This window comes from Neofelis nebulosa, chromosome 12 (assembly GCF_028018385.1).
Source record: "Neofelis nebulosa isolate mNeoNeb1 chromosome 12, mNeoNeb1.pri, whole genome shotgun sequence".
Taxonomy (NCBI): domain Eukaryota; kingdom Metazoa; phylum Chordata; class Mammalia; order Carnivora; family Felidae; genus Neofelis; species Neofelis nebulosa.
Window position 1 is genome coordinate 72,765,716 of NC_080793.1, and position 22,801 is coordinate 72,788,516.

At 38.8% G+C, this 22,801-nt stretch overlaps 1 long non-coding RNA gene across 6 annotated transcripts in view; it reads left to right on the forward strand.

The window, feature by feature from the left end:
* The window catches only part of LOC131492027 (uncharacterized), a 509,746-nt gene that overhangs the window by 65,602 nt on the left and 421,343 nt on the right, over positions 1-22,801 (forward strand). For all 6 annotated transcript variants that reach the window (XR_009251796.1, XR_009251786.1, XR_009251789.1 and 3 more), the window contains one exon: positions 1,550-1,652. This is a non-coding gene — a long non-coding RNA (uncharacterized LOC131492027). The remainder of the gene's footprint in view (positions 1-1,549; positions 1,653-22,801) is intronic.

Here is a 22,801-nt window from a genome sequence, read left to right on the forward strand (position 1 = left end):
AAACCATGAGAACATGACCTGAGCTGAAGTCAGATGCTTAGCCGACTGAGCCACCTGAGGCACCCCAATACATATAGTTTTGATTTATGCATTATTCTCTTAAGTATATTATACTTCAACACAAAGTTCTATGAAAGAAGAATCTGTTGACTTCTTTCATCGGACTCTGTTTCATTTCCTAACTATTATCTTCTAGACCTATATACTACTTTATTGACTTCAACATCTTCCAGAAAAAGTCTGGTAATAATCAAAGAAACAAAAGATACCAAAAGTTAAGAAACTATTATTGAGAAAGCAATAGCCAGAAAGATGTAAGCCAGCCAGAGATAGGTAAAGATATGAGAAAATAGAACAGTCACAATAACAATTTTCTTGAGCCTCCATATACATGTACTCTTTTTTTACATGTTCTTTCACTTAACATATAGCCAAAAAAATAATACCATATTTTTTCCTTAATAACAACAAAAAAACCGAATAGGTACTTGCTGTAGTAAATTCAGACATACTGGAATATATAAAAGAAGGAAAAAATAGCTATGTACTACCAATAATCCTGTTACCTTAGAACAATCTTTGTAAACATGTTGTTGAATGAACTTCCATTCAACCTGCTCTTAAAAGATATTTATAGGACTTGAATTCTACCTACAAATTTTGTTTCCTGTTATGTTCACTCACATGTATACCTGGCAATGCATTCCGCTTATCTACGTTATCTAAAGTGAGAACAAAGATAATCAGCTGTGCCTAGCTATGAAGGGAGGACCTGGCTACTGTGAAAATCCATAGAGAGCAGCCATAGAGAAATGAATTGAAGGACTGTTTCTATAATCAGAAGATTATTTTTGAGAGATATATTTTTCTCTGCTGTTCAGATCTCAAAGCTGAATACTTTGGAGGCCAGTAATTAGGTAGTTAGAGAATTCTCCGAATTCCCCAGAAAATAACTTCATTTTTTCACATTTCTGCATTGTAGATGTGGAATAAGGCTGCATTAGGTGGCATAATGGAGTAACAGGCTCTTTTGTTTTTTTGTTTTTTAAATTTTTTTTTAGACTCTATTTTTTTTAACGTTTATTTATTTTTGAGACAGAGAGAGACAGAGCATGAACGGGGGAGGGTCAGAGAGAGGGAGACACAGAATCTGAAACAGGCCCCAGGCTCTGAGCTGTTAGCACAGAGCCCAACATGGGGCTCGAACTCATGGACTGCGAGATCATGACCTGAGCTGAAGTCGGCTGCTTAACCGACTGAGCCACCCAGGCGCCCCATAACAGGCTCTTTTGTATCCTTGCTGGGACACTGTAAGGGTACAGGTGGTACCTGCTCACAGGGAATTTTCTTTGGCATTTCATCTGCTTTGGAATCCTCCTTTCCGTTGGGTTGAGTTTAAATTGCAGGGTGCATACTATAGTCCTTGCCTGCCAATCCACGAAGTTTCCAGAGGGTAGGCAAGGTTTAATCACGTAAACCCCAGTGACATTTAGGGACCCACACTGTTCAAATGTTCTTATCCCTGTCCTTTACTCATCTCCTTATCCAGGGCACAGGGTAATGTGAGATGCTGCACTTGTCCGGTGTTTCCTGTTCGCACCTGTTCAGCACTGTCTGTGAATTCAACATAGAAGGCCATGTGAATCTCACTGGTGAGTGCATTTCTTCAGAGTTCTTATAGGAGGGGCAGTGTTTGAATGAAAGACAGCATAGTTATAAAGCACTCGAAAAGTTGTGGTGAATGGACCTGGGGGAGGTATTATGCCAAGTGAAATGAGTCAGCCAGAGACAGACAAATACTGTATGATTTTACTTCTATGTGGAATCTAACAAACAAATGAACAAATCAAACAAAACAGAAACAGACTCATAAATACAGAAAACAAACCGATGGTTGTCGGAAGGGCGGGGGGTAGAAGGAGAAAGGAAATAATAAAGAGAGATGAATTAAGAAGTACAGAATTCTAGTTATAAAATAAATAAGACACAGGGATGTAATATACAGCATAGGTAATATGGCCAGTAATATTGTAACAACTTTGTATGGTGACAGATGGTAACTAGGCTGATCATGGGGAGCATTTTATAATGTATATAAATATCAAATCACTGTGATGTACACCTGAAACTAATGCAGCATTGTATATCAATTATTCTTCAGTAAAAAATCGTGGTAAAATGCACATATCAAAATTCCAGTGGCACTAAGTACATTCACACTGTTGTGCAGCCATCACTACCATCTAGTTCTGGAACCTTTTCCATCACCACAGAAGGAAACCCTGTACACATTAGCATCACTTCCCATTCCCATGTTTCCCTATCCCTACCTCCACCCCCAGCCCCTTGCAGTTGCTATACCTGATTTCTGTCTCTGTGGATTTGGCTTTAATGGATATTTCATATAAAAAAATTCATATAATATATGGCCTTTTGCGTCTGGCTTCTTTTACTCAAAAATGTTCATCTATGTTTTGCTTGTATCATACTTCATGCCTTGTTGGGACTGAATGGTGTTCTGTTGTATGGATATACTATGTTTATTTATTCATTCATTGGTTGAGGGGCATTTTGTTTCCACCCTTTGGCTACTATGGATTGTGCTGCTACAAATGTTTGTGTACAAATATTTGAACACCTGTTCTCAATTCTTTTGGGTGTGTGTCTAGGAACAGAGTTGCTGTATTCATTTGATAATTTTATAATTTAACTTTCTGAGGACCCCCCAACTGTTTATCACAGTTATAAAGAAGTTAAGTCTGGAAATTTCAGTACTGGAGTTCTGTTTAAACTATGTGAAATTAGGAAGTAGTTTCGAAACTTCTCTTCCATTTACTTATCCCAATCCCCCTCACTTCTTCCAAGGTCTAATTTCTTCATACTGTCCCTTAGATTCCTAGGGCTTTTTTTTTTTCTTTTCCCCCTAAAGCAGACTGTTCTGGCCCACTTTTTTCCTCACTAACTGCCATCTTACTATCAAACTTACTTATTCTTTTTCTTCTTCTTTAATGGCACTTAACAAAGACTAATTCTACTGTGTTTGGGTGCTTACTGAGGGATTACTTCAGTGTGTCTAAAGCTAGGACGAACATCAAAGTGGCCTAGAATGCTTCTGTCTCAACATGCCATAACCTCTAGCGTTTCCTACTAAGCTACATATTCTGGAAGGTGAGGCTCAATATGTGGATTTTAAAAATCTCCACCAGATGATTCTGTAGCACACATCTGTTTAATAATGGATCAATATGTTGCCTTCATAATTTTAAATTTAATAGGAGTGTTCAGAGTGTAATACTTTATCCCAAAGGTTAGGGCTAATGATAATATTTCTGGCACTAAAGCATGTGGATGGAAAAGACATTTGGACATTTGGGAGCAGTAGAGAGGCTTGAGGTGCCTTAATTTACATTGAATAGGGAGATGGTGGATTACAGGACTGTTTTTCATGACTCTAGGTGCATATTGTTGGTTGAAAATAAGCTGCCCCCATTAGAAAAGCAGATTCCTGAATCTTGCAGAATTGGTATGAAAGGACAGCATGAATTGATTGGGAACTGCAGGGATTTGTTTAGTATAAAACAAATTTGAGATCTGGAAAAAACAGTTACTTGACTTTGCTTCTAGAAGGGAGAACAGAGCTGAGTGGAAATGGAGGACTCTGAGAAAAAAGAAGAAACATTGTATCAAAGCTTGACTATGTTATGGCTCTTTTTCTCCTAGACCAGTTGTCAGTGGTATTGGGAGCATGGGAATTGACTGAGAGACTAAGAGGGCGCTGTGAGCAGTCAAAAGATGGGATAGAAACCTATACTTTTTTAATTCAGAAATTTGTGATTATTTGGTATGCCTTAGATTCTGTATTTATGCTAGATAAGTACATTTAACAATGCATTTTATTTGAGATATTTATCTTCATATAAAAACTAGTACTGCACATTAATTTTTCCAGCTCTAAAATCGGTCAGTCTTAAATTGTCGTGTATGTTCCACCACTTGCTGGAAACATTTCCTATGAGAGTTTTATTCACAGAGGAAACCTTAAGAATGTGATGAGCCAAAGAGTGTTAAAGCTTCAGACATCCTGACTCTTGTTTCCAAAACTATATAAAATAGATACTAGGATTAATATCTCATAGAGATAGTTTAAAAACGACTTAGCTAACATTTTGTGAAGCTCATGGGAAATTATGTATTTCTTTACACGATCCCAGCAATGAGAAAAAAGTCTCAATACTTTGAAAACATGTCAGAAATACTACTAACTATGTTTAACGTAACTCAGGATATCAGTTGGTTGTTGCTCAGTTGATACCCTGGGCTAGGACAACAGGTGTGCCAGACTCACACGTGGGTTGAGATATGAATAGTGGTGCTAATTACACTTAGCAGTATTGGTAGCCAGTTAATGTAACAGAGAATCCCACTAACCCTAACTTCATAGCAGCCAGGCTAAAAATAATATAATCCTAGTGCTGACTGACACACTGATTTTATTTGCCTGTTCAGCTACCATAATGATATATATATTATTTTATATTCTCTGATCTATCTGCTGTTGGAATTAAGATGGAATAAAAGCAAAATTGAAAAATATTGGAGAATTTCTTCTATAGTAGACATTTTAAAAATGTGGGTTTAGTTGTTTTATCCTATAGCTTCAAAAGGAGGGTTTATTTTGTTAAATCACGTAGTAAATAAACTAGTTCAATGCCACAAACAGGTACTAAGTACTACTTTTTCATTATGTATTTTAATTTGGAAGCTTACAGCTTGAGAAGTGCACAGGTTTCACTCTCAAGAATATTAATATGAGTGTCCTTTTTGCCATGACAGTTTAAGCAAACAGTAACCATACCTCTACTCTAAAAGCAAGCTGTGAGCCAAAATACATGTTTTCCCAACATTAGTAATATCTAGGCCCACTTTAATAAAAAAAACTTTCACTCATTCTTCCCACATCGAATTAACTGATCTTGTTTTAAAATAATGGTACTTAAATACATGCAAATGTAACTGTAAGTATAAGCTCATTATGGTTATAGATGATAGCCAGTTATAAAATCAAAATGCATTTGCAAATTAAATATCAAGAAAATTACCAAGCCAATGAAATCCGGATTCGACACTGATTTAAGAAAACTTAGTTGCTGAGTACAGTGGACTCAGCCTTTATTAAGTTCTACCTAGTTTTGTATCGTGGACAAGTTTTCCCATTTCTTTAGTCAAACAATTCACTTAGTTAACCAGGATTTCCTTTGGCTTACAACTGGCACAGTATGCCATTTCTATTAATTCCCGGTCGGCTTTCTCTGCATTAGCACATGCAAGTTACAGTACTACTACCGGATGTCAATGCAATAGGAAAATGCAAGCGCAGGCATTGAAATAGAGTGGAAGCACTCATTAGTAAGGTGGTTATCCATGTGGCCCAAAATATGCTTCCACAGATTTTTTAAATTCTTTTACATTTATTTATTTTTGAGAGACAGAGTGGGACAGAGCATGAGCAGGGGAGGGGCAGAGAGAGAGAAGAAAACACAGAATCTGAAGCAGGCTCCAGGCTCTGAGCAAGCTGCCAGCACAGAGCCCGATGTGGGGCTTGAACCCACAAACCGTGAGATCATGACCTGAGCTGAAGTCGGACGCTCAACCGACTGAGCCATCCAGGCGCCACACAAATGTTTTAATCATCAGAAAACACCAAATTAAAAAATCGTTCTAGGCAATCTGGCAGGATTTTCTTCCTACCCTCAAATTGCTCTGGACTGCCTTGCATTGTGCTTGTTCTTATTTTTCTCGTTCTAGAAGTATAGCTCTGCAACTTGACTTCGGCACTCACCTCTGACCTCTTCAGATACTGTAGTTCCCTAGAAGTCACATCTGGTATTTTGGACTGATGAACCCCTCTGTGGACTTTGACTTTTCTGACTCCTATAGCCAGAAAGGGGGGGAAATAGGTTGAGTGAAAGATGGCACACAGAGAAATTCCTGCTGCTTTTCAGACTCCTTTGTTCATTGGGAAGCCCACTAGTCATCTCATATATGAAATACATTAACCGCTGCTCCCCTGCCTTCCTCTCTCCCCCTCGGTTCCACACCGCACTGCTGGATCAGTGCTCTAAAATGCATTCTAATAAAGACATTCACTTTTTTTTTTCAATTGCTCTCCAAAGAGTTTATTCTCTGTCACCATGTATTCAAAACCCTTCACAATTTAACCTCAACTTACCTTTACTCCCAAGCACCACCACCCCCTGTGGTACACCATGGTCCAGCCAAATTGGATCACTGTTTGTTCCCTGTACTTTTCTACTTCTGTCCTTGCTCATGCCATTCCGTCTGCTTGCGATGCTTCATTCCCCCCATCTGTGCCTTCTGAAATCTGACTCGTGGCTTAATGCCCAACTCAGATGCCTCCTCGTCTGTGGTGAAAGCATTCCCTGACCAAAGCTGCTGGAAGTGAGGCTCCCTCTGAATTCTCAGTGTACTTGGTCCTTCTTTACATGACCCCAATTTCATGCTGCCTCACAGTAGAGCCATGTATATACATGCCTCACCTATTGCTGCTTGTAGAGTGTCAGATTCCTGGAGGCAGGAACCTGGCCTAATTTGCTTTCCTATTTTCCCCACTGTCTAGTCCAGTGCTTCTGGCGTAAAAGAAACTAAATGCTATTTTCTGTATAAATAGGAATCTGAAAATCACAATTCTTGAAGAGGTGTGAATAGTTTAATATGGTTCTAAGTAATAGATGTTATTTTACTTTCAAAAATAGCATCTACTAGTAAAGTCTGATAAATTTTTCCAGGTTTCAGGCCAGATAGTTATTTTCATGCATGATCAATAACAAATTTAACAACTTGTTCAAAGATAAAAAATTATCATTATGAAGAATAGGCAGCCAGTTCACACTCACTAAAATGAAAAGAGACATTTTATGCACGTGGAAGAGATCTAATGAGAAAACTGAGCAATGGTCCAAAACTCTGGTCCAAGGATGTGTTATAAACCGTCTAGAAGCTATGTTTACGGAAAACAGCTGACTTTGGGTGTCTATCTATGAGGCCCTGTACTTTCTGGCAATCATTTTTTGCTGCCAACTCTGAAACATGAATAACTAATTCACATCAATTTGTTGACTTCACTGACTTGACTTAGTTTTTACTTATTTATTTTCTCTAAGTGTAGCATATGTTAACAGGAAAATGAAAATACATAGGGATACATTCTTCCACTAAACCCTGACATGAAACTGAGGTCAAACTTATCATTCAGAGAAATGTTTTGGATTGTAGATAAATAATTTTCTTCTCTTGGGCCCTATTAGTGTAAACAGCTTTATGAATGGGCACATTTTCCCCCTGGTAGAGTTTATTTTCAGACAAGTCTAAACACATCACTTTCTCCTTATTACATCACAGTTGGTTGCCAAAATTATAATAATACATTTATCAGAATGTCTGCCATGCTGATGTTCTTAGTTATGAGGAAGACTGGATGGTAGAAATGTCTTAATAATGAGGAGGGCCACATGACTAGCCGTAGTTGACCAAAGACTCTATAGATGTGAAGATGACTGCCTGACTCCTGGCAGAGAAACTGACCACTGTCAGTCAAAAGTTCTTGCAGTTCTGGAGGCAGTACGAGCAGCACATTGTTTCTGGCACTTCGTTGGGAGAGGGTAGAGTGTGGTACCATGAAGAAGTTCCAAAACAATTGGACTTCCTTGGAAAGTTAAACGTTAAGCCAATAGCTAACAGTTAAGCTTCACAGCATCCTGTGAAGGAAGGCTTTCCCTCTCGGATTTATCGAAACCTAATTTAGCATCATAACATATGTAAAGAGAAAACAAAAAGAAAGAGAGAGGGGATGTTTTATCATCCAGGGATGTACCTAGGAGAATCAGTGAGACGTACACATTGGCTGTGGCTTTTCAAACACTGTATAGGAAGAAAGCCTGATAGCCGGTGGCTGTTCAGTTCAGTTTGCTGGTTGTATTGTTAAAGCTCTTGGTGAGAACACATCTAATATGAAGATGGATCCAAATAGTTGTAGCTAGTGCACTTTAGTTCCTATTGGTAAAACCATTTCTACTGTCTATAGACATCTGGCCATCTTGACCTGATGCCATCTGCTTTTGGTTCATTTGATGGGTACTTTCTTTCTGATTATAACTTGCCTTCCCCTATAATTTTGGTTATGACAAGGAGATGTGCTCATTGTTGCTTGTACAGAGAATTCTGGTTTCCGTGACACTTTCTTGAGTCAAAATCGTAAATTTGATAACTTTGTGACTTGGGTTAAAGTAAATGAATCTCTCCTCAGTGCTTACAGCATCTCCTTTCGAAGGCTGTAAGGCTGAGAATCAGACTCTGGACTCTACAAACAAATTCACCAAGGAACTGTGAGGCTGTTGGGGCCACTGCCCACAAGTATAGCCAGATGGAGGCGGGAGGTGTGATTGCTCTGAGCATGTTCTTTGAAAGTGGAACACGCAGGGCCCACGCATTTGGATGTTTGTGCAGTTTGTTCACTGCATAAGAATATCTGCTGGGGTGAGTGGGGCTGCAATCTGGCCCCTGCTCAGTTCTCAAAGCTCTGCTCAGCAGGTCCACCTGGAAAAAGGACTCCTTTTCTGAATTTGCAGAAAGTCACAGTTTGGTTCTGAATCAGAGTCTTTGCAGTGGTTACAATACTCATGAAAAGGGTTTCAGGGCAAGTCAGTTTGTGTATGTATTTAAAGCATCACTGGTCATACCCTGGGATTCTGAGCAGGGGTCTCCAAAGATGTGGATCATTTATCATTATTCGGAAAAAATTAGAAGTATTATCAGAAAACTATTATAAGTATGTAACTATACTATACATGTATATTTATAATGTATATCTATAAATATACTTTATTTATTTAAACTAGATGTTCCAGTGTACTATGTACACCATTAAATATATACAGCAATAAAAAGGAAGAAATAAAAATAAATGCAAACAAGATTTTGTGAACTTCACTCTGGAGATACATCTACACAATTTGTGGGGAAATGCCTCTCTCCCCGGAGAGATTCATTTTCCTACCCCCTATCCCACCACATGACCCTGAGTTCAGAAAGCCTTTTGCTTGTCTATCTCAAGTTCTAGTCACATAAGCTTCACATTTTCAGAGATACACCAGAAATTCTTCACAGTAATGAATTCTAGCAATTGGTATTTTGGTAAGACCTTAGTCTTGACCATCTTTAAGTAAACAATTAAATTAATTAAACGTAAAAAGAATTTTAAAAGCTTAATTTAATAAATAAATTTTATGATATTTTGAATTTATGCTTCTGAAAGGTGTCTTCAGAGTGCATGGCAAAGACAAAGAAGAGGAAGTTTCTGAAAATGCCACTATCGCTACCAACAATAGCTGCAATAATACATTTTATCTTTTAACTGGTTCTTGAAAGGAGCCAAATTAACCAAGTCTGTTGTAGAAATTGGTCACTGAGATAAACATTTCCTGCTACCATGACAGATTTCCAAAAGTTTTGCTTTATTATCATTGATCACTTTATCTGGTTGTCAGTTTAGGGTTCTTGGTGATAAAACTACAGTACCTTTCTTGTCTATGTCTATACATTTTTTAATATCGGCACCAGACTCTGTCTGCCAGAGCAATTCCATGGAGAGGATTAATTAGTCTGGTTATGACTCCAGAAGGTCTGTTCAAAGAGACAGAGTCTTGTATAAATAGGGTTAACCCCTCAGAAGTTACTGGAACTTCAGCATTCACTTTGCATCTTACTGGAAGTATGTTCTTCAGAGGCCAGAGGAGTGTTCTTTATATCTAAAGGAACTTCTAACAGGAAAATACTTTTTGTTTCTACTTGGAGAAAATATTCCGTAGGTTAATATGATAAGGAAGGTGAAGTATAAGAAAAAGTATCTTTCTATAGACTTTTATCATCCATTGAAGTGAGTCCTTTCCCTTGAATCCTTAATATTTACTGATATTTGACATGCGCTGGAGGTGAGCTTTGCTTGGCAATTAATTTGGTTCCCTTCTCTCTCTCAATGCTCAGCAGTATTTTTTTATATATGCCTCTTCAGTCTCCTTGGAAACACCAGATATCTGTTGGGAACAGACATGTAGATATCATAATCTAGAGCCAGTTCACATTATAGACTTCCAAAAGAAGAATTCTCAATGATTTAACTGTTATGGATTGGTATAATCACTGTGATCTATGGGAGCCATGTGTGAGTATTACTGGTGTGTTGCATATGTGAGGGACTTAAGTAAAAAGAATGGGTTTTTAATTGAAATACTGAATATTATTCATACATACAATATTTATATATATATATCTATCTAGGTTAGCTAATGTATAGTATAATAATGATTTCAGGAATAGAACTCTGTGATTCATCACTTATATATAACACCCCAGTGCTCATCCCAACAAGTTCCCTCCTTAACGCCCATCACCCATTTAGCCCATTCCCCCACCCAACACCCTTACAGCAACCTTAGCTTGTTCTTTGTATTTAAGAGTCTCTTATACAATATCCATACATTTAATGTGTGTTTACAGAGTGCTTACCCACATATTATTTCATTTTATTCATGAAGAAACTGTCTTCAGGGGGTTAAGTGCTCTCTAATTATAATCACAATCATAATCATAATTAATAATAATAATAAGATAATGATGATAAATGGACAAAATCTTTCCAGTGATTGCTAAATGTATATATTTAGCTGCTTATTTGACATATTTTCTAGTATGTCTCTTAAGCAACTTAGTTTGTCCAAAGTGAATTCTTGATTCCATCCCAAAGCTTTTCCTTCTTATTCACCAGTCTTCAGAAGTAAATGGCATCACCATCCTGGTGTTGTGTATGTTAGAAACACGAAAATCCTTCTTGAATTTTCTTTCCTTTTTAGCACTCCCTCACATCCAAACCATAACCAATATATCAGATTATGTCATCACTTCCAAAACTTGTTTTCTTTCTGCTGCCACCACCAGTACCCTAACTGGACTACCACGGTTTCTTGCTATGCTACAACATTGCCTCCTACATATCTCCTGTGTCTTACTCTTACCTTCTGTCAGTTCTCCATGCAGCAACTAGTGTGAGCCAATATGTAAAGTGGATGATGTTCCACTCCTGTTTAAAAACTTGCCATGGCTTCCCAGTGTTCTTGGGGTGTAAAATCTGCATCCTTTCTTCTGATTTACATGATCTGGATCTTTCCAAGCTCATTTTGTGCCTCTGTACAGCTTGCTCATTATACCTGATCTACTGTAATCTTTCTTAAAGTTTCTTAAACATGCTGAGTTTACTCCAGAACCTTGGCACAGTCTATTCCTTCTCTGTCTTTACAGGGTTGGCTCCTTACTATCTTTAGATCTCAGCTTCAGTATTACCTCTTTGTAGATGCCTTCCATAAAAAATTTAATCTAAAATATCTCTGTTCTTTTATTTTATAATTTCTCACCTTTTGTTTCCTTCGTGACATTTATCACAATCACAGTTGTGAACTTACTTATGCTGTCTTCTTTCCTGGATCCTGAGTTCTGCCAGGGCTCTGGCTTTGTCTTTCTTGTTTATCATTCTGTCCTGAGCTCTTAGCACACGGTCTAGCACATGCTAGGTATTCAGGTACTCAAGTGTTTGAGTCCTGGAATAAATGAGCCATGTAGTTCAAATCTCTCAAATATGAGGGAACAGTGGAAAATTAAAGTACTTTGAGGTCAGTGTTTAGCCCAACCCAACATGAGGACTTAGTGACTGGATCCACACCTTCCTTTCCTGGCACTGGAATTAGTTGGATAGTGATGTAAAGGTGTTGGAAATCGTTTCTTGAGCCTTTCATTCAGGTATTGGGTGAGGTTAGCTTCATTTTAGGCTAAACATTTGATTTAGATAAGTAAAATGTTATGAGTCTGCAGTTGGAATTTAATCAAGATATTTTAGTTTATTTCTGAATATTAGGACTTTTTACTACTATCACACACTCCAAATGACTTGACTAATAAGAATAATATAAACCATGAAGGAGGTTTATTGATAAAAGTCACAGTTTTTTAAAGGATCATTCTGTATGATCAATTTGGGAAGGCATAATTCTTGAAAAATGTCTGAGTGAGCGCTACCTTTTCTTTTATGTTTTCTCATTTGATCGTTCTCCTTTAGACCCTGTAGGAATCCCTGCAGGGTCCTTCCAACAGGAACAGAGCTTATTCTCTAGGGATATCCCATGACAGGGCCAAACCCTTAATGGCTAGCCTAGAATAGATGTGGGGATATAGGAGGGCACTGAGGCAATGTTTGTTGTGATCTAGTCTTACAGTTTTATTTCTTGCCTGCGTGGCACCTTGCACATGGTATTTGCCCCATGTGGTCAACGCTGCTGGCCCCACTGAGAATTCCCTTTGTGGGACCAGTGTGCCTGTCTGCCACTGCTGTAAGAGCGGGCTGCAGACAACTCAGGCCTGAGAAGCGACCTCATCTAAAAATGCTCAGGAGGTGTGCTTCCTGCCATCCCCATCCCAACCGAGGACAGCCCGTAGCCAATGACTGACAGATACGGGAGTGAAAAAGTCTAGGCTCCTTGCTGAGGGTGGGACAACTCTGTGTTGCTATTCACGTTCCAGAGTTCCCTGTAGGAGCAGACAAAGGGTAGACTTCAGCAGAACCGGCATCTTGACTTCTTCCATCCCTCCCTTACGGATTTTACTTGCGAGCATGTCCCCTATATTGCTATAAAATCACTTGTGCAGTACACCCCGTCTCAGACTTGGCTTCCAGGGAACCTGATGTAGAGCACACAGTATTTGGGAGCACTTGTAAATGAACTGATTTCAGAATTCCTCAGAAGAGAAATTCTCTTGGTGGCTTAGAATACAAACCTCCCCATTACCATGCATCCAGGTACTAATGACAGTCCCCAGGAATGGGCTACACCATACAGTTCTGGTTTTGGATTTCAGCCTGGTCCATCCCATCTGTTAAATGGGTTGGTACCATGTACTTGACAACATGTCAGTCTCCAGGGCTAAAGGAGAAGCAGAGTATTCTTTTGAGTACTAAGCCACCCCTGGTGCCTGTTAATTTCAACATTCCTATTTTATTTATCCCCAAAGAAGTCTGTCTTGTAAGAAAAAAATATATTTAGTGCCCATTTACATACTGCCTCTTTGGTTCTCTTCTTCCCATCTTCTTCTGGGACTAGACCCATTTCTTCTCATCTTTTATTATATGAGTCTGAGCAAATTTAGTCCTAGACATCCTGATTTAACCCAGAAGAACTTGAAGAGGCAGAGAATGCTCTTTGACCCAGAGAATTCTTAGGAAATATAGCGATGAAACATTGTTCCAGGTTGAGCTGCTCTGGGAAGCAGACTCAGTGGAAATGAACATGCATGAGGTTGATTCGGGAGTGCTCTAGGCGTCTGAAACTGTGAAAGGGAAGAGGAGGAAGCAGGATTGGGCAGAGGGAGAAGTTGAAAAGCAATTCATTTTCAGTGGAAACCTCAGCCAGCCCATGGGGAGCTCTGAAGCTGGACTGATCCTCAGAATCATTCTGGCTTGGGAAAAGGAGCAGGGCCTTCATAACTACCACATCCGTTATTCAGTGGATGTGGGCTGCCTAGGAATGGGGTGATCTTGAGCACCTTGAGCAGAAGCAATCCTTATATGGGGCTGACAGTTAAGGGCTGTCTGCCTTCTAACATTACCAGTACCGGTGGACTGGATCCCTCATTTCTGGAGAGGAATCTAGGTGGTGCAGGTACATGTACAGTCACTTTTGCATGGAGAGAAATCTGGGACAGATAGACCCCTGGCCTACTGCTCTAGGATTTACTGTGTGTGGCCTGCAGCCTCTCAAAACACGCTTGGCCCAAAAGCCTGTCTCTGAGAATGTAATTGGAAAGCTCATGCAGGTGGGGTAGATGCTGGCACTTACTGGTTCTGAGTTACTGTGGTTAGTTGGGACTGGATTTGAGCAGAGGCTTATTTCTCTGGTGCCTTCTAGCAGCTGGTCCAAGAACAAAATAGAGTTGTTTGAAGTCCTACGAGCCCTATTAGAGGATGGTGTTTTTGTAACATAAGATCATGAATTCTATTCCTAGTATATGATTTAAATTTAGCTGGAAGCTGGATTGGCTGTGCGTCTTGACCACATATCTATTAAAAGAAAGCCCTGGGCTACAAGAGAAAGGCTTATTACAGCTTTTCCCAGTGTTTTGGAAACCTTGAAAGAAGAAAGAATATTTGGGAAGTAAGAAACTTAACAGAAATTTAAGTAGACATGGGACACTTAGATTCAGGAAAGTTTCAGTAGAAACTATCAGCTAATTGATTTGATCAAATATAAGACTTGAAACACTTTGTATTTTTATTTTTTTATAGAGTTTTTTTTTTTTTTAAAGTTTATTTATTTATTTTGAGAGCGAGAGCATGGGCAGGGGAGAGGCAGAGAGATGGGGAGAGAGAATCCCAAGCGGGCTCTATGCTGTTGAGAGTGGGGCTCAAACCCACAAACTGTGAGATCATGACCTGAGTCGACATCAAGAGTTGGATGCTGAACTGACTGAGCCACCCACCTTCCCCGAAACACTTTGTATATTTATTTTCATTTTTAAAAACATGTGTTTTTCCTTTTGGCCTTGGGATTTTTCTGAGAAAAGTATGTCTAGAGTTAGTGTCCCTTACTGTAAAATGGAAATGATAGATGAACCACCTATGACATTTCAAAATTAGGGGTTGTAAAGCACTTTACAAATTAGTACTCTCACACACAGTGCTTGGATAAATGGTACTTGTTTTGAGTAGCCCATCAAATTCAGTGGGATTTAATCTAATCTCCAGACTTCTTTAATCCTCTAACTAAACATCTGATTGGCCAGCACAGATATGAAAATGGGCCAGTATGTTGCCAAAAACCTGAAAGGGGGTGTGTGTTCAATGTATTTGGGTGGCACGTTTAGCATTAAGGTTTTCATAATCTTCTCAGTAATGTGTTCAGGAGAAATGAAGCCTCTTCACTTTAATTTAGACAGTACATTTAACAGTAAGTGACTCTGGTAGAGCTTTAATCTTATCATGGCTTACAGCCCTGCTACTGAAACATGGTAGGAAGCCCTCACTCCCAGGAATGGAGTTCCAAAAGGACCTTGAAAATTCTGGACTTCAGGGTACCCTTGTTGGTGATCTTGCATCAGCAGGAAAATGCATTTGGAGAAAAGATGGTCTTGCCCTTGTGCATATCCATGTGGAGAACCAAATAAAATACCGAAGACCTAATAAGATTTAGCTTTCCAGCAATATAAATAATTTAATCAGATTAATGACATTGTTCTACCTGAGGGGTTCCATAATTAGTGGATTATTGAAGCCACATGAAAGTTATCTGCCATTAGCACCTGGAGGAGCTCCTGTTGTCTTAAACTGTGGAATCGAACGATATGAATATTCCTGTCATGCAAACTGTAAAGATAATAAGCCCCTGGCATTTTGTAAGCTATATAAATCCACAGATTTCACATTAAATATTTAAGGCACAGGAGGTGTTATTTGTTAGGATATAGATAAAGGGAGTTCAAATGCCTCAGCCAGCCCTTACTTTCCCTTTCGGAAAGTGTCTTCCTTTGTTGAAGGTACTTTCATGCCTTCATTATTGTGTATCCCCCCCCTTTTCATTGGGATATTGTTTCAGTTCCTCTGGAGGTATTCTTTGGATTTTGTATGAGAAACATTCAAAATATTTTTACAGGAGGTTTGTCCTTTTCATATAAAAAGGAAATTCATACCATGGGTACAAGCAGCAATGAATCAAGTGGTATCCCAGTATATGGAAAATGCTAGAGTTCTGTGGGAAGATCATCTCATCACTCTGTCCCTAAAATATTTGAAAGCCAAGGGTTTTATAGCTTTGTATGTTCCTTTCCTCTCACTTATGTGTTATTTAGCGATGGGAAGAAAAGACCAGCCTGGAAATGTAGACCTATTATTTCATGCTTTATATCTTTGTAAGACCTTTCATGTAAACAAAATTCATAGATCAGAAATGTAAAATACTGTGTGAGGCCATGTGTCTAAGTGGTTGGTATAGAAAACACGGTCACCACAGTTTGTAGAGAGTTGGCAGAACCCGTTTGGTTGTAGCAGGATGTGCTGCTGACCAGATAGGTTTCTAGATTAGAGCACTTCTCATTCAGTAAAGATGAAGCTTTCTGAATTAGGTTCCATTCATTTAAGAGAAAATATCAGGTTACATCATACTCAGATGGGTAAGTTGAGGAGAGATGAATGAAGGGACTATTTGTGGACACCTAGGCACAGAGGGTTAAGGGAGCCAGCAAGCAATGGTGACCCTCCCAGGGTAGCAACAGTGGAGAGCCCTTACCACACGCAGGCCTGTAGGCGAGAGGGGAGGAGGTAGTTTTCTGTGTCCTACAGCTGTAGAAGAGCAGTGCCCAACAAGAATTAACATGAATTATCACTGTCAGCAGTGGACCCAACCTGCTGCCAACCCAAGGCTTGGCAGGGAAGTAGCTGGTGGAATAAATACCCCCAAACCTCTTTCCTCTTGCCTTCCATGCTATTACTTCCCATTGACTGAACCTAACTGGAAGCCAGAGAACAGGAGAGCCTGCTGTTACTATCCATGGATGTCAGGCTCCCAGGCCACATCGCAGGGTAGAAATGGGTAGAGAATGGATCAGAGTGGCAAATGGGGCTACATATTTAAAAATATTTGGCAGAGTTCTTAATGTAGACAATGAAGGCATTTATGAGAATGATAGAATCTAATTAATTATTTTAATTGAAGCACACTTGACATACAATATTATGTTAGTTTTAGGTGTATAATGTAGTGATTCAACATTTATGTACATTACAAAATGATCACCATGATAAGTGTAGTTACCACCTGTCACCATACAAAAGTATTCCAATATTATTGACTATATTCCCTATGTTGTACTTCACATCTCTATGACTTATTCATTTTATAACTCAAAGTTTGTACCTCTTAATTACTTTCACCTAGTTTGCCAATCTCCCCAGAGAATTACAGGATTTAAGTAATGAAAGGGCTTTATGAATTTACAATATTACTATTAAGTGTGAATGTATGTATGTGTGTCATATATATATATATATATATATATATATATATATATATATATATATAGTAATTGCATGTACCATGGAATATCACACCTGTTTCCTTAGAGAATTTATAAAATTATATCCAGTTAGTGGTAAGGGAATATTTCTGTCATAAATACATTCAGATTTTTATTTCTTTTGACTGGTTCTGTATTATCTGCTGATCTGAAGTGATGTGGTGGGACATATTCCATAATAGCCTGTTTTGGAATGAACATAACCTTATATCAGAGTTTTTATATTAATTAACAAAAAATCACAGTTCCTAATTTTGCAGTCACCAAAGTTCATAGATCAAATACAGAGTTTTCATATGTATTTCTGTAGCCCTGGCTATCTTTTTTGTTTGTTTGTTTGTTTTTAACGTTTATTCATTTTTTGATAGAGAGAGACAGAGCGTGAGTGGAGGAGGGGCAGAGAGAGAGGGAGACACAGAATCCGAAGCAGGCTCCAGGCTCTGAACTGACAGCACAGAGCCCAACGTGGGGCTCAAACTCACGGACTGTGAGATCATGACCTGAGCCAAAGTCGGATGCCCAACCAACTGAGCCACCCAGGCGCCCCAGCCCTGGCTATCTTTGTTTTTAATGTGTTACTGTTCATATTAGTGCAGCGCTAATATTCAGTGAGATTTGCTCTTCAACATAAACCTTGAAATTTTTAGTTAGCTCAAGTTATTCCCTTCTAGGACCTTTATTCTTTGCAGTGGCAGTAGAAGAGATTTTACACATATCCTAGCTTTTTTGGAAGGAAAGGTGTTAAAAAATCTTAAGCAATGTTCTACATTAAACAATTTCCCTACTTTGCTGAAGCAATGGAGTCTATACTTCCTTATATACATCTCCTGATATTCTTTTTTACACTCCTTATATACTTAAATATAATATTGTCCTAGGTGTGTCATCTTTTAGCTTGCCCTTTGTCTATTTCATGCCCTCTTTTACGTGGGCTATGCATGTTACAGACTTTTTTTGTTTTTTAGAAGGAGGGAAAGAAGTTACATATTTTCACAGTAGTAAAGGATTGCTCTTATTTTGTATTATCGTCCCTAGATTTCCTTGTACGGGAAAGTATAAATATAGAAAGCTGAGGGTTAGTATTTGGGCTGCAGTTCTTCTATACAATTAAATTCATACCTTTGATACCATTTGCAAATTGTTCCATGGAATGAACCACACAGGCAACAGGGAGAAGTAAAATGCCCATGGAAGATTAGTACACTCTATATAGTTCACAGGAACAGCAGGAGAGCTTTTGAAACTCCTAAAATTGCTGAGGTGTGTTAACTGAAGAACTTTCAGATTGCCACATCATGTTAAAACTTTAGTGGAGATAACCAGTGATCTTGATGTACTTAAGATGAGTTGTAGTTTATATGCTTAAGAGGACAGCACAATTAAAGGTATTTATGCAGTTGTTCTTCAGAGAGTCCTGGACATTAGCATGAAATGATAAATTACAAGAACTTTCAAAAAAAGTAGGGAGAGGGGGAAATTGTCAGTGGGGTGGTCCTGGAATTTATCTATCGAATTGTTGATCTTTGGCAAGTATAAAGTCACCATGAGGGCACTCCAGGCAACTGGGAAGTTACTGGTGGGCTGATTGAGTTACAATATGGGTCTAATTCTTCCCTCAGCAGCAATTGTTAAGACATGTATCAGAAATTTATCACCTCCTTGAAAATGGAGACCTTTATCTAAATAACTAGCGAATGCTGTCTTTAATCTTACTGGTGTCAGTGGTGGTCTAATAAATCATTTTTAAACAAGTATGTTTAAAACCTTTTACCCTATTTAAAATGATAGGCTTGACTAAGTAAGTCCTTATCAAATTATAGTGGTGCCTTTTGCCCTGTTGCTGTCTCCATTAGGAACTCCTGTTTTTAGAGATTTGTAACTCAGATTTCCATGAGGGAGGAACCTTGGCACTCAAGTTCGTGAGAGAGAATGACAGTTATTCATTATTACTTGCTTCTGTTTCTTTCTTTTTTTTTTTTTTAAGTTCTTTAATTACAAACTGAATTATGGGAAAGCAAATGAAAGCTTGAAATAAATTTAGGGAAGCTATTTTTTTTAACCAGTAGCGTGAGCTTTAATTACATAACTTAAGGGTAAAAATTATATATTACTGAGAAAATGTGCCCAATCTGTGCTGGACATGGGAATATTTTCTGATCCTTTCTTCTTTTTTTTTTTTAATATGAAATTTATTGTTAAATTGGTTTCCATACAACACCCAGTGTTCATCCCAACAGGTGCCCTCCTCAATACCCATCACCCACCCCCCATCAACCCTCAGTTTGTTTTCAGTTTTTTAAAAAAAAAATTTTTTTTAACGTTTATTTATTTTTGAGACAGAGAGAGACAGAGCATGAACGGGGGAGGGTCAGAGAGAGGGAGACACAGAATGTGAAGCAGGCTTCAGGCTCTGAGCTGTCAGCACAGAGCCCGACACGGGGCTTGAACCCACGGGCCGCGAGATCATGACCTGAGCTGAAGTCAGCTGCTTAACCCACTGAGCCACCCAGGCTCCCCTGTTCTCAGTTTTTAAGAGTCTCTTATGTTTTGGCTCCCTCCCTCTCTAACCTTTTTTTTTTTTTCCCTCCCTCCCCCATGGTCTTCTGTTAAATTTCTCAGGATCCACAAAAGAGTGAAAACATACGGTATCTGTCTTTCTCTGCATGAGTTATCTCACTTAGCCTAACACTCTCCAGTTCCATCCACGTTGCTACAAAAGGCCATATTTCATTCTTTCTCATTGCCATGTAGTATTCCATAGTGTATATAAACCACAATTTCTTTATCCATTCATCAGTTGATGGACATTTAGGCTCTTTCCATAATTTGGCTATTGTTGAGAGTGCTGCTATAAACATTAGGGTACAAGTGCCCCTCTGCATCAGTACTCCTGTATCTCTTGGGTAAATTCCTAGCAGTGCTATTGCTGGGCCATAGGGTAGGTGTATTTTTAATTTTTTGAGGAACCTCCACACTGTTTTCCAGAGTGGCTGTACCAGTTTGCATTCCCACCAACAGTGCAAGAGGGTTCCCATTCCTCCACATCCTCTCCAGCATCTATAGTCTCCTGATTTGTTCATTTTAGCCACTCTGACTGGCATGAGGTGGTATCTCAGTGTGGTTTTGATTTGTATTTCCCTGATGATGAGGGACATTGAGCATCTTTTCATGTGCCTGTTGGCCATCTGGATGTCTTCTTTAGAGAAGTGTCTATTCATGTTCTCTGCCCATTTCTTCACTGGATTATTTGGTTTTTGGGTGTGGAGTTTGGTGAATTTTTTATAGATTTGGGATACTAGCCCTTTGTACCATATGCCATTTGCAAATATCTTTTCCCATTCCGTTGGTTGCCTTTTAGTTTTGTTGATTGTTTCCTTTCCAGTGCAGAAGCTTTTTATCTTCATGAGGTCCCAGTAGTTCATTTTTGCTTTTAATTCCCTTGCCTTTGGGGATGTGTCAAGTAAGAAATTACTGCAGCTGAGGTCAGAGGTTTTTTCCTGCTTTCTCCTCTAGGGTTTTGATGGTTTCCTGTCTCATATTCAAGTCCTTTATCCATTTTGAGTTTATTTTTGTGAATGGTGTAAGAAAGTGGTCTGTTTTCATTCTTCTGCATGTTGCTGTCCAGTTCTCCCAGCACTGTTTGTTAAAGAGACTGTCTTTTTTCCATTGGATATTCTTTCCTGCTTTGTCAAAGATTAGTTGGCCATACCTTTGTGGGTCTAATTCTGGGGTTTCTATTCTATTCCATTGGTCTATGTGTCTGTTTTTGTGCCATGATCCTTTATTCTTATAATCAACCAAATTTCTGCCCACCCCCACCAAAAAGATCTGAAGTTTTTATAATTGTTTGACTTAAATCCTCTTAATTCTCTCTGTTATTTTTATTTTTAGATCCTGCTTTTTTACTCCTTAATATGTTTCTATTGAATACATCTTAGATAATTTGTAGCAAATAGTAATTTTGAGTCGAACATTAAATTATGTGAGCACTAAATAATGTGGAAATTGTATATAAATGTTTATATACTCTCCCTGGTGTATAGGGGTCATGGATTTGGTAAGCCTGTCTAATGGAGTCAAATAGAGTTTTACCTGGGAGGTGATTCTTATCTGAGATTGTGGAGTTGGATCAGAGGGAACATTCCAGAGGTGGAGTGGAAAAGGTGCTGATGTTTAAGTGTGGTCCAAGTGGAGTTGTGAATCATTAGGGGGTTAGTTAGAAACTGGAGTGAGGACACATATACAAATGCGTGAATTTGAGGGAGAGGCAGCATACAAAAAAGGAACTGCGTGGGAATAGGCAAATACTGGTTGTCTGGGTGAATTTTGGAGATATGGGCCACTGTTTACAGCTTGTTTTTATATGTGTCAGTGTATATTTGCACACAAGTGAGCTAGATTCATTTAGAGCTATTAGTATGAGCTAGACATTCTTTATTTTATCCCAAACTTAAAATTTCTGGTTTTTATTGGTACAACCACTTTCTTTAGATGGTGAGTTGCTGTGCTTATACCGTGGCCTATGAGGTGTGTGTGCGTGTATGTGTGTGTTTTCTGAATTTGTGGAAAAAGGAACCTATAATATATCATTTGATTTTGACTGAATCTGTCAGGTAGTGTCACAGGCTTGTGGCTGGATAAGTGACACCAAAAGAGTGGTTTGGAAGGAACTCACAAATTCAAGAGTTAGAGCAGGGCTGAGTTACTGGATCAGTTGTTGTAATTGGACAGCAATCTAGCTTAAGACAGCTAGAAAAATTGAACTGAATACTAAAAAATATCTGCATGTCAGCAAAGGAAAAAACAAAGCAGCAAAGAACAACTGTAGTAGAATATGGGAGAGTTCAAAGGCCCAAGGAAGAATATTTGGCTGCTTTACCTCTGGGGCCATTTGCTTATTCTGGAGGGTGTGGCTGAGCGTCTTGGCAGTGTCTTGACAGTGTCACATGAGGGGGCAGGAACTGGAGTCTGGGGTCACCAAGGGGTGAGTTGAGGGAGTAGTGAGCTCTCAACACTTTGGGGTTAGGAATCCAAAGTGCTAAACCCTAAATAAAGGGAACTTGCAGAAGGCATATCTTTTGGGGACTGCAGCTCAACTGTAAATCAGTTCAGTTTCTGAAATTAGAATGAAATGAATTCATATTGGTAGTTTCTCTAACCGCATGTTGAAGTTGAATTTAAATCCTCTCCAGTGGAAAATACCATCATTGTATATTTCAAATTATTTGTAAAAACAAATTTGCAAACACAATGCTTGGAAAACAATAAAAAGTAATTAGATAACTAAAGAAAATGTTAACAAAAACAGCAGGAAAATAACCCTAGACAATATAAACAAACCCACTGTAGCTTCCAGATATTGGGGTTCTCAGATAGAGATTTAAAAATAACTGTTCTTGTGATACCTGGTTGGCTCAGTCGGTTAAGCGTCCGACTTCAGCTCAGGTCATGATCTCGCCATTCTGTGGGTTTGAGCCCCACATTGGGCTCTGTGCTGGCAGCTCAGAGCCTGGAGCCTGCTTCAGGTTCTGTTTCTCCCTCTCTTTCTGCCCCTCACCCACTCTTGCTCTGTTTCTCTGTCTCTCAAAAATAAATAAACATTAAAAAAATTAAAAAT